Source organism: Erinaceus europaeus, chromosome 4 (genome assembly GCF_950295315.1).
Source record: "Erinaceus europaeus chromosome 4, mEriEur2.1, whole genome shotgun sequence".
Taxonomy (NCBI): Eukaryota; Metazoa; Chordata; class Mammalia; order Eulipotyphla; family Erinaceidae; genus Erinaceus; species Erinaceus europaeus.
Genome location: NC_080165.1, coordinates 12162859 through 12175010, shown reverse-complemented (window position 1 = coordinate 12175010; position 12152 = coordinate 12162859).

The following is a 12152-nucleotide window of genomic DNA, read 5'->3' as shown; positions in this document are numbered from 1 at the left end:
TCCATACTCCCAGTGGAAAATAAATGGTAGGAGGAAGAAGATAAGAGAGCTCTGAACTCCAGCTCCATCAGCACCTGGAGAGAGAAGAGGAAAAGGAGAGGGGCATATGGAGGTAATAATGTTGTCCTGAGTGGCCTGGAGGGGAAGAGAGGATTGGATCAGGAAGAAAAAGGGGGCACTTATGTAAAATGTAGACAGATAGTTGTAGAAAGGATGGTTGGCCTATGTTTACAACCTTAGGGGAACTGTGGTGGCTTGCAGTGGGGTGACTGAACATTCAGAACCCCGGTGGTGGGAATGGTGTAGAATGATAGCCCTGTTGACATGTAATTTTGGAAATCAATATTAAATCACTAATAAGATAAAAATAAATAAATAAAAAGGTATGGGTCTAGGATCCTGGAAAGTGGTGCATCTGGTAGAGCACACACGCTACAATAAGTGAGGACCTGGGTTCAAGCCCTCAGCCTACATCTGTGGGAGGAAAGCTTTGCAAGTGGGGAAGCGGTGTTGCAAGTGTCTCTCAGATGTCTCTCTTGTCTCCTCTCCAACACTCCCTTCCCTCTCTATCTGGCCGTCTCTATCCAATAAATAAATAAGCATGATTTTAAAAAAGAAGAAGAAAGGGCTGCTGGGAGTGCAGAGCCTAAACCCCAGTGGCAGCTCTGGTAGCACCGTCCACCACCACCACCCAAGACAAAACAAGACGAAACAAAACTGGAGCCAGGAAGAGAGCCAATCTTCCTTATCTTCTAGGCTCCAACCTTCATACTACAGAGTTTCCCCTCCTCACACAGAGGGGACACTGTGGGTCACTGTGTCTTATCGCGTCTTTGCAGTTTGGTGTTTCTTTGGTCCTTGCTGGGCTACATTGCTCCAGGCCAACTTTTGCAGAGGGGGGAGAGAAACTGAGACAGAGGAGAGAGAGAGAGAGAGAGAAAGAGAGAGAGAGAGAGAGAAGGCATGGCACTGATGCTTCTCCTCGGTTGCTGACATGAGGACACCCTCCCTCTCCCAGGTGACCCATCTTGCTGGCCAGGTATTTTGAAGTCACTCCTCCCAGTGGGTCTGCTCACTGCTCTCACTCATTCCCTATGCTGAGCTTTGATCCACTGTGTCTCCAGGAGACTCTGAAGTTGTCTCTTATACAACTTTACTACGCATGTGAACTTGGAATCTGGTTTGTAGCCTTCCTGTCTTCCACTCCTTCTAAAATCTCCAGGTATGCTGTGCATTGGCTTTAAGTCTACAATTGGAGGGCTAGGCAGTGGTGTATCCACTTGAGCTCCCCACCTGCAGGGGGGAAACTTCAAAAATGGTGGAGCAAGTCTGCAGTTGTTTCTCTGTTTCTCCCTATTTCTCCTTTCCTCTCAGTTACTTTCTGTCTTCTCAAACAAACAAACAAAATGAAATGAAAAGAAAAAAGGAAAAAAAGAAAAAATGACTCCTGGCAGTGATAGATTTGTTGTGTAGATGATGACCCTGGTGACAATAATTTTTTTTTCTTTTTTTAAATCTATATTTGGAGTGGAAGCCTCACGATCATGCCACCTTCTCGATCTCAGTTTTTACTAGAAGTACAAAGCATTTTCCCAGAAGAATGAAGCACTCCTCTGCCATTTATTTTTGGACTATATGACATAATCTTGGGCTGGGGTGTGTGTGAGTGAGCATCACCCTAACACCTGGCATATAACACAAATAACACTGCTTTAAGTTCTCTCTCTGTAAAACCTGTAACCCTGCTGAATGTTGTTTCTGAGGCTTTTAGAGAGGAAGTTGAATAAAGAATTTGAGAGATCTTGCAGCAGTCAACTATGGATTGGGTGATTGAAGAGAAGTTACATCAACACGACTCACTCAGTTACAAGAATTATATGAGTATCGGGCTGAGGCATGGTTGTCTGGCAGTGATATGATGATGTAGGTAACATTGTGTTCCCTCAAAAAGATATGTTAAAGTCCCAGCCTCTCAGAAAGAAATCTTATTAGCCAAGAAGGTCTTTATTGTGATAATCAAGCTAAAATGAAACCTTTAGGGTGGGCTCTAACCTGGTATCAGCCACATCCTCATAAAAGAGGAACACAGTGGCAACCTTATGTGGAGGTAACTTTTTTTTTTTTATAAGGAAGACTTAAAATTAAATCTATTATTGGATAGATACAAAAAGAAATTGAGAGAATGGAGCTAGCTAGAAAGAGAAAGAAACAGAGACACCCGCAGCCCTGCTTCACCACTCCTGAAGCTTTCCCCCTTGCTGGTGGGGACTTCTTCTTCTAGCGTTTGCCCTTCTTCCGTAGCCAGTCAACAGCATCAGGTTGAGCCTGATGTAAAGTTTCAAGACCTCCTTTGAATCTGGAGAGGTGGCAGTCGTTAACTATGTGGGTCATAGTCTGTCTGTAGCCGCAGGGGCAGTTCGGGTCGTCTCTGGCTCCCCAGCGATGGAACATAGCGGCGCACCAGCCATGGCCTGTTCTGTTGGTATGCATGAGACCCCTTCTGTTTCATTTGGTTTAAATCCCCCCTGCTTAACACTATTCTATTTACATAACCACTGTTAACAAGTTCCATCCTCCCTCCAGGGCATTGGTGGTTCAGTGATAGGATTCTCACCTTCTCCACCCCACCTCCTTGTCACACCCTGATCCCCTCTTTGTCACACCCTGATTTTCACCAGTCACTTTTCTCTCCACCCTCTCTATGTCACATCCTGTTTCCACCCTACTTGGCAAGTATATATAAAGACAGCATTGTGAGTTGTACTGTACTTTGAGTTTAACTTAGCTCGTCTTAGATTGTTTTGCGTCCTACATGAATAAAGAGATACTGCCTACAGCTCAACCATGAGTCCCTGGTCATCTGTTACCCGCCCGTGAAGCTAGCCTGGAGAAAACAACACTGTTCGATAGCGATTGAGGAGGGCCCGATCATAACGTGCTAGGTCAAAGCCGGGTTGATGCTTCCAGGGGTCTGTGATGAGGTGTTTGTTCTTTACCTCAGCTGACTGCCAACTCTGTTTCCAAGAGTCTGGAACAGAGAAGTTCAGTGTATGCGTAGGGGACCAGATTGGATGATGAGACGTCAAGCGTTGGACAGGGTGGGCGAAGATATCTGCGTATATTGGCAGGTCCGGTCGAGCATAGACGTGGGAAATGAACTTAGATGATGCTGCATCCAGGCGAATATCTGGTGGGGTGATGTTGCTAAGAACTGGCAGCCATGGAACCGGGGTGGAACGGATGGTTCCAGAAATTATCCTCATGGAGGAATATAATTTGGAATAGACCAAGTGGACATGGGGGCTACGGAACCATACTGTGCTTATGCATGTGCTTATGCACAGAACTACACCTGCTGAACCAAGTGTACCACCACCTGGCTCCCATGAAGTCTTTCCTACTAGATTTATGTTTCTGTATCATAACTAGAATGTGGGTCAGTAACCAAGAATTGGCATGATTCTCCGGTGTAATGCAGCTCACCATATTCTCTTGGTAGTGAACTTAAAAAAAAAAAGAAAAAGATAAATTAATTATTAGCAATTCAGGGTCAGATTGAGCTGCTGTTCATCTCACCAGAGATGGTCTCTTGATGCTGCAAGACAGACACAGGTTCCAAGTGGACATGGGGGCTACGGAACCATCCTGGGGCACAGTATTCTGCAGTGGAATAGCATAATGCCAGAGATGATGATTGTAGTGTGGAAGCGCTTGCGCCCCATGAGGAGCTGGCCAGTCTTGCAATGATGTTATTCCTCGCACCCACCTTTGCTGCAGTTTTTATGAGATGTTCGTGGAATGACAGAGTGCGATAGAGAGTAACGCCAAGATAGACTGGCTGGGCTTCATGCCGGATTCTCATATCGTCAAGCTGCACATTAAGCTCACGCGAGGCCGAGGCATGGTGTAGATGGAAAACAGATGATACCGTTTTTGCAGTGCTAGGGATTAGTCGCCATTTTTTACAGTAATCAGATATCAGAGACATGTCTTTCGTGAGTGTTTCCTCGAGGATGTCGAACTTGGATGCCTGAGTTGCACAGCAGATGTCATCGGTGTAGATGAACTTCCTTGAAGAAGTTTCTGGGAGGTCATTGATGTAAATATTAAATAGCGTAGGAGCCAGAACAGAGCCCTGGGGGAGGCCACTTGAGACAAGTCTCCATCTGCTAGACTTGTCACCCAGATGCACCCGGAATCTTCTGTTTTGGAGAAGAAACGATATAGTGTTGGCCACCCATGGAGTCAGGCATCTTGAGATCTTGACTAGGAGACCACAATGCCAGACCGTGTCATAGGCTGCTGTGAGATCAACAAAGACAGCACCCATCTTTAAATTCTTCTGGAATCCATTTTCAATCTAAGTTGAGAGGGCCAGGACTTGTTCGCAGGTAGATGGGGGGACTAAGGGCTTGAACTTGGGTCTTTGCACACTGTAGTGTGTGCACTTAACTGGGTGCAACACTGCCTGGCCCCAAGGTAAGCTGGTTTGAAGATAGTGAAATGATGATGGGATCATAACTGAAGTGGTACATCTATGAGCCAAAAAACCCAAAAGGTTTCTAACAAACAGGCTGAAGTGAGAGGCAAGAAACATGGCTGAAAGAGATTCTCCCCAATGGCCCTCAGGATGAGTCAAGCCAACTGATATCTCAGTCTTGAACTTTAGCCTCCAGAACTGTGAGATCACATATTTATTCTTGCTCTAACATGTTCCCCTTTGTTATGGAGGCCTCAGAAAAGAGACCCACAGGGTGAGACACTCCTACTAAAGGAGGTGTTTTTTCACTAAAGGAATGGACTCAGGAGCCGGGCGGTGGTGCAGTGGGTTAAGCGCACATGGTGCTAAGCACAAGGACCAGTTTAAGGAATGGACTCTTGGAGCAGGAAGTGAGGTGAGCATCACCAGAGCTGAAGGAAGGCCTTGCCTTCCCTGGGTCTCTGAGGTGTGGGGAGACCTGTTGGCTTGCACTCATGGTGGTGACCCATAAATTGATGTGATCTTGAGAAGGTGGACCTGAGGGAGGCTGGACCCAGTCCCAGGATGGTGTTTGAGTTGGAGGACTCTAAGAAGAATGTTTCAGCTCCATCTGAGGTATTCCTTTGCTTGGAAATGCTTGGGAATATTTCAGGGAACTTTGGGTGTGGCTGCATGGGTAGCCCACAGCTGTAGATCTTGCTGAAGATATATTTCAAGCATTTGTAAGTGAGCCTTTTCTAAATTCGTTTTTTTATATTTATTTTATTTATTTATTCCCTTTTGTTGCCCTTGTTGTTTTATTGTTGTAGTTATTATTGTTGTTGTCATTGTTGGATAGGACAGTGAGAAATGGAGAGAGGGAGGGGAAGACAGAGAGGAGGAGAGAAAGATAGACACCTGCAGACCTGCTTCACCACCTGTGAAGCGACTCCCCTGCAGGTGGGGAGCCGGGGTTCGAACCGGGATCCTTATGCTGGTCCTTGTGCTTTGCGCCACTTGTGCTTAGCCCGCTGCACTACAGCCCGACTCCCGTAAGTGAGCCTTTTCATATATACATATTTTCCCTTTTGTTGCCCTTGTTGTTTTTTATTATTGCTGTAGTTATTGTTGTTGTTATTGATGTCATCATTGTTGGATAGGACAGAGAGAAATGGAGAGAGGAGGGGAAGACAGAGAGGGGGAGAGAAAAATAGACACCTGCAGACCGGCTTCACCGCCTTTGAAGGGACTCCCCTGTAGGTGGGGATCCAGGGGCTTGAACTGAGATCCTTAGTCAGTCCTTGTGTTAAGCTCCACCTGAGCTTAACCCAATTGAGACTTTTCTAACTCAACCAAATGAGGGCGTGCTGTTGCTCAGATGATGCCAAATAGGACACTTCCAGGCTTAACATTCCATTATTCTAATTGAACCAAAGTGCCACTAAGCAGTGGGAAGCTGTCACCGAGTCAGGTTCTTTCTTCTGCAGGAGAAGGACCCTTGGGCTAGGCAGTCAGAACCAATCTAGGGCAGCTGCTCAGGAGGCATCAGAGGTGACAGCATGTGGAGAAGGCACATTCTTCTCATCTGAAATATCAGTAGGGGCTCTTAAGATAGAGGAGCTAGAGGGTTGCTAAGATTCTTTCTAGCATCTTCATCTATGATTCTTGGAAGAAAGAAGAACTAGAGAAAACTGGACTATTGAGATTTAGGACAAACCATGCCACATATCTCTAGAGTCCCAGAGAATGTGAAGCATGAAAGTGCCATTGAACTCAGCAAATCTGTCCTGAGATCTTCTCCAAGACAAACACTATTTCCAGGTCTGCAGATGTGAACAATATGATCCTGGTCTCTGATCTTCTGCTTTTGTGGTCCAGTGGGAGGCACACAGGTGCTTCACTTTACATGCTTGCTATTCCAAGGACTGCACATTTTCACACTCTTGGTGTCGGGCATCCCCCCGCTCCATCCTCCATTGCTGACACTATGGCCTATTTACATAATCATTGTTTTGCTTGATCTATCTTCTTTCTACCTCGAGACCCGTCCTGCCTGCAGGGTACATTAATCCCACCAGTTAAAACCCTAGCAACCATTGCTATGAAAGCAGTCTACCTTCCAGCTCTTTCCTTTTCTCTACCCCCTTTCCTAGCCATTTCCTTTTCTGACTTTCCACTTCTGGTTCTAAATATATAAAAGTGTTGTCTCTGATCAATAAAGACACATTGTGTTCAGCTCCTCCAGGAGTTCCTGGTCTCTCTCCCATGTTGCTGAGTAAGCAGCCCAGGTTGGCTCTGGTGGAGTTCTTTCCAACCCAGAGAGCTTCTGCTGGGGAAGAAACACCCTCACACTAGCCCAGCAGCTTGGCTTGTGGCTGGCAGTAGAAACACATTCTCTTACAGTTACAGAAAACTAGAATCAAGTGTCACAAGGGTATGGGCCCTCTGTGACTTGAGAAAATTCATGCTTGCTTCTCTCCTAGCATCTGGTAGTTGCTAGCTATTTTGTTTTCTCTCTTTACCACTCTTTCTGTGCCTACCTCTTTCTTCTTATGAGGACCCTTGGATTTAAGACCCAGCTGAGTCTGCCATAACCTTACTATAACTTGATGATATCTGCAAAGATTTTATTCCCATATCAGGTCTGCTTCACAAGTACTTGGGGTTAAGACTTGACATATCCTCTTGAGGAATACAGTGTAGTCAACTCAAAAGCTCACAGGTGCTTTCTTCAAGGGATATTGATTTTGAACTGAAAGCTAAAAAACAGAACAGATAGGTGGACAAAGAGCCAAGGGAAGAATATTCTAGAACAAAACAAAACCCATACTAAAGAATGGAGGTGTGAAAGAGCTTGTGTATATGAGTTAGAATGAAACTGGCCAAGGTAGGAATGACCATCCCCTAAGTATGGATTTTATTATGAAAACTGTGGGAAACCTTGGAAGGTTTTCAAAGTAGACCAATATCCTGTGAGAGTAGAGACACAAAATGAACTGATCAAGAGTCAGCTATATAGAGTTTTGTGAGGCAAGAGTGCCAGGAGCCATTTCTCTGCTTTATAGATGATAAGCTTTGAGACAATGGAACCCCTCAAGACAAATGTTAATTACCCCCTGGGCAGGCCATTTCCCCTTAGGTAAACCATTTATCAGTAATCAAGTGAGTCAACACAAGTGAGTCAACACATAGTTTGGTTCCTGCCATTTGTTGCAAGGAACATTCCTCTTTGAAGTTTGCTTCCCCCTTCCCCTCCTCCAGCATTCCCTCTCCTTCCCCAAAGCCTTATAATGCCTGTATTCTCAATAAAATTTAGAGCTTGATCAGAAACTTGACTTGCTCTCGTTCTTCGCGTCTCTTGTCCCTATCATTTCAGGTTTCATTGGGTTCCTAGCCCCTGTTCACCGCCCTGCTGGTCGGGGCATTCTGGCGCCCGGAACGTGGGGCGAAGAAGCCTTCTGGACCTAGAGACTCCGCTGATAGAGGGGGTAGGCCTACCCGAATTCACAGAGTCACCGCAGCCCGAGGGGGGTAACGCAAAGACTCGCAGAGATCGCCATGGAAATACCCGCCCGTGAGTCGCATCTGGGGAAGAGTGTCACAGCGGCTGAGGTAAGCAAAACCATGGGACATGAATTTAGCAAACAAGATTTATTCATTAAAGGACTCAAGGAGTCACTCAAGACACGAGGAACTAGGGTTAAAAAGAAAGAATTAAAGAAGTTTTTAGATTATATTGGAAATATTTGCCCCTGGTTCCCCCAGGAAGGCACTATAGATGAGAAGCGTTGGAGGAGAATTGGTGACTGTCTTAATGATCACTATCAGTCTTTTGGTCCTGAACGTGTACCAGTTTCTGCCTTTTGTTACTGGAATTTAATTAATGATATCTTAAAAATCTATAATAATCACCCTGATATTAAAAACCTTATTACAGAGGGTGAAAAGGTCCTCCGGCAACTTTCTCGTCCGCCGTCCAGGACAAAGACCCCATCTCCATGCCCTTCTGTGGTTATTGATCTTGATCCCCCAGTACCCAGTCAAAATAAAATCCTCCCAGCACCTGATGAAAGTAAATGCCCTGTTCCCCTCCCTACAGGTCCCACTGCACTTACTAAAGTTCCTTTCATTGACCCTCCTATTGCTAATTCACATGAGAATGAAACCCAGCATTCTTTCCCCCGCCTCTATCCAGTTTTACAAAACCTCCCACAAAACCCCCCCTCTCCTGAAGCACTCCCCGCTGAGGATGAGGCTTTGCTAGAAAAAGAGGCTGCCAAATATCACAATCCTGATTGGTATCCTCCTCCCTTTAATCCCCCTCCCTATATCCATGCTCCCACTCTCCAGCCTGACCCTCTCCTTGACAATCCCTCTGTCAGGTGGGCAAGCTCAGGAGCCCTTACAGGAATTTCCACTCTCCGCAAGGTCCTTGCTGACCGGAGAGAGCAGCTTCAATTAATGAAAGAAATAGCTGCAGTTACAGAAGAACTTACATTTTTAGCCTCACCAAAAAACCCAATCCCTAAAGCTAAAACTAAGACTAAACCATCCAAATCAAAACCGGTTTTGGCTTTCCCTGTTACTCGGAGCCAGGCTCAAACTGGTTAACCCTAACCCCTACGCTCTTCCTTGTCCAGACTGCCTCCCTACACCACCGCCCCTCCGTTTTGTGCTCCGGTCCTTGACTTGGCCAATAATACTGATTAGACCACTTTCTTTAAAACTGTAAAATGTACCTTAGTCCAGAAAAAAAAATTTCAAAGATTTTTCTCTGGGCGGCGGCAGTAAACTAAGCCTGCCTGTTCCGCCCTTGCAGCCAATCATGGCACAGAGCCCCTGCTCCACAGATTGGCAAATTCAGTCAGTCAATCATTCCCCTAAGCCACAAAGGCCCCTCCTTGGGGGGGGGGGGTAGCGAATCTGTGAGTTAGGAATCCAAAAACCAAAAGCGGTTTTTCAAAGGGAAAATTTTCCTTTCACCAAGAATGTATGTTTTAAGTCTGTGCTAACCTTGTTTTCATTAATGTGTGTTAACCCCTAAGTAACTAAAGTTTGTTTTAAGTTTTAAATAAGATTTAGTTAAGCTAAATGTGGTTTTAAAGATCCAGACTCATAGAGTTGGCACACCTTTACCAGAGTAAATATAAGACAATTTCGTCCTTCTGATAGCTAATATCAGCATCAATTCATTAGTTAAAAAGATTTTCTGAGATATATAGGCATGGTAAAATGCCTCTGTAGTCTCTCTCACTCTTGTGAAAATTGTAGATATTACCAGCACCTCAATATCAACTGCCACTGTTTGTTAATTTAATTCCATCCTTGAACTGACTTTCTAATAACCCAGTCAGTGTAGAGCAGTGGCCTTGCCAGGAAAAAAAAGGGTTAAACGTGCTATTCCTGGCCTGATAAAAAATTTTTATTCAACAGATGTGATTCAACAAAATTATTTAGTGTAAAATGGTCATCTAAAAGAAATGTTAACAGTAAAAATTTATTTTAACATTTCAGCTATAAGGTTTATCTTAGCTTTTTAAGTTACCTATCTAAATCAAAGTGAAAGATCAATTAAGTTGTGTACCCACCCTTGTTCATAGCTGCCCTAAGGGTGTGATAGCTTTGTGATAAACAAAGATCCTAACAAACAAAGTTTAACATTTTACTTAAAGTTGTTTAAGTGATTTCAAAAAAAAAAAAAAAAAAAGCTTTTAAAATACTTTCTCAACTAAACAGGCAAAACTGGCTTGGGTTAGTAAAAGATAACACAATGGTTATGTGAATTATTTACATGCCAGAGGCTCTTGTGCTGGTTTTCCTCTTTATATCTTTCTGCTTTTAAAAATTATCTGGTTTGTTTTAAGAGGTTTATTCTTGATAAATTAAGGTAATACATTGTGTTTTTGGTCTGATAGAAGATTTGTTTTGGCAAATCCTGATTTAACAAAATTAATATTTTGAATATTTAAACTATGAGGTTTTATTTTAGCCTTTTAAGTTGCCATATTAGAGTTCTAAGGAACAAAATCTATTAAGAGTTTTATATCTATGCTTACTCATGATAGCCTTGTGATGAATAAAGATCTTAGTAAACTAAAGGTATAATAGTGTACTTAAACTGTCTAATCAGTTTAAAATAATGCTAAAAAATGGTAAATATTTTATCATGTCAACACATTAGGTATTGACTTTCTATAACATATTGGTTTATTCTAATAAAGAGCCTTCTAAAATCATAGAAAAAAAAACAAGTCAATTCTAACCATTAGATCATCAATTAACTTGGTACAAGTTCTCTCCCTAAGTAAATAATTATAGGTACATCTGCACATGAAGAACTGACTGCTCATATGGTAAGATTTAAAACTAAACATTTTTAATTATTTATGGGTGTGTGATGACTCCTAAAGTCACTCATATCCTAAAATTTTTCTCATTTTTTTTTTACAAGCCTCTTAAAATTATAAAGCTTGACCTGCCATAGTGAGAGCACTTTACTGGCTCCTGCATTATTTAATTAAGATCTTGCTATTCAGACTTTTAAGATTCATCTCCATTGATAAAAGCCAATGCTCTCTGACAGATTGATGTAATTCACCTGCCCATGTTTAGTAAACAAAAAAAAAAAAAAACAAAAAAAACCTTTTTTTTCTCAGTTGATATTTTTTCTAAATTTATGTGGGCTACAGCTCAAACAAGAAAAACTAAAACCCTTAAGCTTAATTAATAATAAAAAAAGGAAGGGTAATGCACCCTCCAGTATTCAGTTGGCTAAAGTGTCAATGAATTAACATACTAAATCTTTTTAATATTTACAAAAATTCTAATTGTTCATTTATTATATCTCATTGACAAAGCCACCCACTTTTCCAGTCATAGAGACATATTCTTTTTTCTCTTTTTTCAACACTGGATGTCCATGTTTGTTTTCCTTTTATTATGGTGGATGACATTGCTCTTGCAAAATCCACAGAGTCCCTGTTGGCAAGTCCTTACCACAAAGGACGTCATGGCAGTATATACTCCAGCTAACCTCACCAGCTTATCCAAGTCTTCTCTTTCTGCTGACCTACCACTGCTGACTTCATCTTTGCATGCTTATTGACTGCTCACTTTTCTCAAAATATTCCTCAATGTTCAAGGAACCTCACCTTGACTTCTAATGTGTATGCACATCCTCTGTGTTTTGGTAAACACCATCCTATATTTTCATGTTAATTCTTCTCTACCTGGTCCTTGCCTCCTAGTTTTGCTTGTTCCACAGCTGACCAGAAGAAGAAAATTTCATCAGTTGGTGCTGACCAGAAAACCAGACGTGCTGTGTTTCTTCCCCTGGACATCACATCCACTGACTGCTTCCCTTAGACTTGCTGGTGGCATGCTAGGACACTCTATATATTCATCCCATGAATTTTTTGACAGATCACAACAGGTTATAGACTCCACCACAAATAGTCTTGAGTCACTACAGAGCCCCTTATGAGACCCTTATTAGTATTTTGTTAATGATTACCTTAGGACCCTTCATTTTTAATAAGATTACTGATTTTATAAAACGGCAGATTGACTCTTTGGCATCAAAACCTTTGCAAATTCATTATCACAGACTTGATTTGGCTGACAGAGGCCTGGCTGAACCTGAGGATGACAGACCCCCTTTTCGGATGGCATAAAACTCAGAATTATGCATGGA